This window comes from Tinamus guttatus, unplaced genomic scaffold (genome assembly GCF_059628265.1).
Source record: "Tinamus guttatus ecotype Peru unplaced genomic scaffold, ASM5962826v1 Tinamus_guttatus_pri_ptg000188l, whole genome shotgun sequence".
NCBI classification, from domain to species: Eukaryota; Metazoa; Chordata; class Aves; order Tinamiformes; family Tinamidae; genus Tinamus; species Tinamus guttatus.
In genome coordinates, this window is record NW_028288722.1 from 948,470 (window position 1) to 953,374 (window position 4,905).

The 4,905-nt window shown below is 54.4% G+C and overlaps 1 long non-coding RNA gene across 1 annotated transcript; it reads left to right on the forward strand.

Annotated features, from left to right (window-relative positions):
• The first annotated feature begins 1,768 nt into the window (after positions 1 to 1,768).
• Positions 1,769 to 4,249, forward strand: LOC148594913 (uncharacterized). Its single transcript, XR_015913293.1, has 3 exons — positions 1,769 to 1,815; positions 2,225 to 2,339; positions 3,820 to 4,249. It is a non-coding gene; the product is annotated as an uncharacterized LOC148594913 (long non-coding RNA).
• Positions 4,250 to 4,905: the final 656 nt, after the last annotated feature.

Below are 4,905 nucleotides of genomic sequence, written 5' to 3' on the forward strand. Positions count from 1 at the left end.
ACCAGTCTCGCTGCCCCCTGCATCTCGGCTTCTCCTGGTGCTTCGGGCACTCGAGCAGTGCAGGGGGCTGGTGCCTGCCAGGCCCGCAGGGCAGCGGGGGACCGGCTTTTCCATGCGCTCGCAGCCCCTGGCTGCTTTCCCCAGCCATATGTCGGAGCCGGTAGGCTCAGTGGGGCAGCTCTGATTCACAGGATGCTCTGCTGCTCCAGGGCCGCTGCAGGGCAGCGTTGGGACAGGCCGAGGGGACACGCGGGGAGATCAAGCAGCCCTCAGCGAGGACAGAGCTCCTCCACTGCGGAGACCTGCAGGAATCAGTGAGGGGAAAAGGGCAGGACACTGGAAGGAGGCCTTGTCCGTGCACTGAAGCACAGGATCAGGGCCCCACTGGTGTTGGTGGGCTTCTGTCATTGACTTGTGTTTGTTTTTCTGTCCTCCTTTCCCTTCTCTGCCATGTATTTCTGTCCCTTCTCAACCCTCATCAGAGGGTTGACAAATAATCTACAGCAGAGTTCAGACTTCTTTGCAGAAGGTAACAACTGTTGGTTTTTAGCAGATTGACAGGACAACTTTGAGAAATCAGAACGGTTTGGGAACAGCTTTGCACCTGCCTGAGCTCAGCCCAAAACACATCTCTCTTCACATCCCTAGGAAGGGTCTCCACGCGCTGCTGACCTCTGCTAGACACTGCCTTGCACTGCAGCTCCGGGCACAGCCCGCGTGCGGCACATTCCTGGGACACGAATGCCCTCTAAAGGAGGGCGACTTCTCCGCACCAAACCCAGGGTGCAGGAGCCGTGAAACAGGCTGCAACACGCGGCGTGTCCAGGAGACTCGCCAGGCCCCACGCGTGGGGATGAGGAGCCCGCAGAGAGCGTGGGCACGTGTGGGGCCAGCGCTCCGCACCCAGGGCGCTTGTTCTGCCTCTAAAAGGGGCTTGGAGATGCTCATCCATGTGCTGTGACCATAAATGCAGCCAAACCACGGAGCACTTGGCTCATCCCCATCTCCTGAGCTTTCAGCTTGGGAGCTGGTTGCAGAGGGTTACTCTAATGCCCGATGGGCTTCCACCCCCAAAACTGCCCCAGAGCAAAGCCCTCGCTTCATCCAAGGCTCCTCTTCCTGCAGGCGTGAGCTCCGCACAGGGGGAAGTTGTGTTGGCAGGTTCTATTCCGAACCTCACCCTTCCTCGGGGACCGCCTGGATCGCGGGGCCGAGGCCGTCGCGGTGACGGCTCTGTGACACCGGCCGCAGGAGGAGCCGAAGCTGCCGCTGTGCAAGGTCTCTGCAGCAGCCACCGCTGGGATCCCCCGACCTGCAGCACCTCTTGCCTGGCAATCCATGGCACTATTAAAAAAAAAAAAAAAAAGCTTTTTTTCTTTTTTTTTCCCCCCCTTCTTCTCTCCCCTCTCCTCTCTAGCAGTTTTCTGTATTAAGAACCAGCTGGGCTGCCCTAGAGAGCAAGGGGGGGCGCTCAGAGGAGGGTGCCATGGCACTCCCACCCGCACTCATCCCTCTCCCGCCGCCGGGTCTGCTCCCCACAGTGGGTCGAGGCAGGACGGGGGGCGGTTCGGGGCAGGACGGGGCGGTCCGGGGCCCGGCCGGCCCGGGGCGCTTCGGGCTCCTCTCCCTCTGTTCCGCCCCCCGCCGCCATTTGCGTTTCCCCACCAAGGCAACGCGAGTGGGGAGGGGTCGGGACTACGATTCCCAGGAGCCCCCGCGCCTCTCGCGAGAGCCGCGCCGAGACTGGGCGCGCGCAGGGCTCCCCCCCCCCCTTTCCCTTGGCGCCCGCCGCGGGACGGCATGGCGGCAGCGGCGGTGAGTGCGGGCGCGCTGCCATCCGCCGCCATCCGGGGCCACGGCGGCCCCGCGGGGCGCGGGCAGGGAACTCTTTCTCAGCATCACGACCACCTCTGGGGCAGCGGCGGCGCCTCGATGCTTCCCTGCGAGGAAGGAATGTAATCCCCCCCCAACCACCACCATGGAGGCCGCGGCGCTGCGCGGAGGGGCCCCGGGCTCAGCTTGGCCCGGGCTTTGTGGGTGCAGGTGGTGCTGGGGGCCCAGGCTGCAGCCGCACCACCAGCTGAGCGAGTGATGATATGTTATCCCTGTCCGAAACCAAACTTTCCCCTGTGGAAGCACGAATCTGAGGCTCAGCACTAAGCACTCCAAGGTAAAGAGAGCAGCTTGTGGCACGACTTAACTCCATCCCCTTCCTCTGTTTCAGAGCACAGCACGTGGCCAAGCAAGGCTGAAAAAGTTTCTGGCACTCGCCTTCCTGGGAACCTGAGCTGGGCCGATGACCTCACTGGACTAACATCAGCCTTGCCAGCTGCACAATGGTGAGAAACACCATAATCTGCTGGGCATCAGCCTTGTATTTGTCCCTGCTGCTGGACTTTGGGAGCAAAATTTGTTCCATTCTGTCAGATGATACCCTCCCAGTCCCTGGAGCTCCCGGGAGCAGATATAAAAGCCCAATGACTTGATTAATGTAATTAAGCCAATCAAGGCTGCAGCTTTGTTGCAGCTGCCACCTGGGTGTTTATCCTTTTGCTGTCACGAAGCCCAGGCTGAAAGGCAGCATAGAATGAATGGGAATTCTAATGTAGCTCTTGCCCAGTAGAGCACCTGGTTGTCAGCATGGTCAAAGATGAGAAAAAAGCAGAGGGGATTAGAGGGAGGAAGGATTGGATGACACCCCATTATGGAGATACTTGACACAGCTCATTTCAGAAGTGTTCTTGTCATGGAAATTGGCCTAATGAAAGAATAATTGGTCTGTGGGTTCACCTTGCTGGGGCAATTTTAAATTTGCATCAGGTTGCTGGAGCTGGGGGGGTGCAGCTTAAGTTCACCAAAAGGGGATCCTAGAGAGGACACCCTCCTTGAATGATATGTGTCTGTCTTAAGCCTGCTCAAATGCACTTCTCTAAGTAAATCTTAGCTACTTTACTCCCACACAAATGAATTATTCTTGGTTGTAGGGTGAGTTTTGCATTAAGATGCTGCTGAGTTATGATGCCAAGGGATGTCTGCTTGGAACAGCTAAAAAGGGTCTAAACCACCAAAGTCCCAAGGCTGGTGCTTTTTTCCCTAAGTGAAGATTGGAAGAGCATCCACATTCCTTTCTTTAATTCTTGCTTTGTGCCTCAGTGCTGTTTTTATCAGAGCAGGTGGGCAAACTCTACTTGAAGGACTGCTATAGTAGTATCTAATACAACTTACACCCAAGAGAGAAACATCCTTTAAATTCTCTGGCTTGTGTCTTCTCCCAAAGAGCAAGTAGCTGCTAAGATAACCTGCAAACTGATGAGGGAATTCTTGAGTATAGGGAGCTGCTCGCTCTGCGTCTGTCGTATGCCCGAGCTCTAGGCCTGACTCATCTGTTGCTCACCAGTACCTTATCTTTGGACATTTCTGGGGAAAAATCCTAATCACTGTCATATCTGTGTCTTGACTTTATTTAACTCTGTAAAACTTGAGGAGTTTAAGTGGCAGGAGAGAAACTGAGCCAGTGATGTGCTGTTATCCCTGTCTGACAGCTCAGCTGTGAGGGAGAAATAACTGTACTGAGGCTTCAGCAATTTCTTCCCCATACAGCAAGGCTCAGTGCAGAGAGTTCAATGTGTGGTTTTACTTCTAGGTCCTCAGAGATTTGTTTTTCGGTTGCTTGCCCAAACAGTTTGCACAGTGACACCTTGGAGGGCAGGTAGGAAATGCACCCCTGATTTATAGTTGCTGAACACACATTCAGGACGCAGTAGCTGCAGGTGGTGACATGCGGATTCCTCCACGGTCAACCCTTCTTTCGTTTTACAGGATTTTCATTTGTTTGCTGAACGCCAGTGACGTTTACTGATGACCTGAACTGCAGATCTGACAACAAGGGACCTTCTTGGGAAATCAAGGCTGGTGTGTAAAAGGGGAGGGGATGATTCTGAAGCACATGTGGTCATTGCTCTGTCAATATGGATTTGTTCCAAGTGAGACAAGTCAGCGGGAAGAGCCGGTTGGTGCTCCCTGGGCTTCCCGGGAGCAAGGGAGGGGGCACAGAAGTGAAGAAACACCATGGTGACAAAGAGGAAAGTAAAAGCTATGACCCCTGGTACTAGTGAGGCATAATGTGGGGAAGAGCAAACTCTTCATGTTCAATGTGAGATCTTCTGCTGGCTGGTCCCAACATCTCCTAAGCTTCTCAGTCTTCTGAGACCTCTTGATTAAATAATAAATAAGAGGAGGTGCTTTTTAACTGACTTGCCTTTGGTCTGACACTGTCTCTTCCACTAGGGCCTGGGCTACAGCTGCCTGGAGGAAAGAGCCGTTCCTATTCTCTTCTGTTCCAGAATAAAGTGAATTATTGAAACATGTTGGGAGTTGAAATTTCTTGTTAAGAACATCTGCCCAAACAGAAGTGGTTTGGAGCAGTCAGAAGCGATTTCAGTTTGAAATGGTTGCTGGAATTCAGGCGCCTGGAAGCTCGTCCTTCATCACGCAGCCTTCTCTGAGATGGCTGAAGAGCCTTCAAACCTCAGTGCCTCCGGAGGGGAATGGGCACAGGGCTATCAGCAGTTCATGGGAGCGCTGCAAGAAGGTGCCTTTACATTGACAAAAGAAGGTATGACTAAGCTTAGGGCTAATGAAAGTGCCTGCAAGCCCAGATAAGGAGAAAGTGGGAGGCAGGAGCCATCAGATTCCTTATCTGTTGATTAAAAATAGAGGTGCTTAACTCCTGTGCCAGACTGCTCCACTGGCTGGAAAGCCTCCCTGTTTTAAATAGGCAAGGTGGGTCTGGGAGTGGAAAAGCTTCCGATTCTGCAGCCCAGCCTCTCGGCAGGTGGACCTGGACGGGGTTCCTGGCAGGCCGCGGGGCAGTGACGACATCTACAAAAGCAGGGCTGTTTGTTG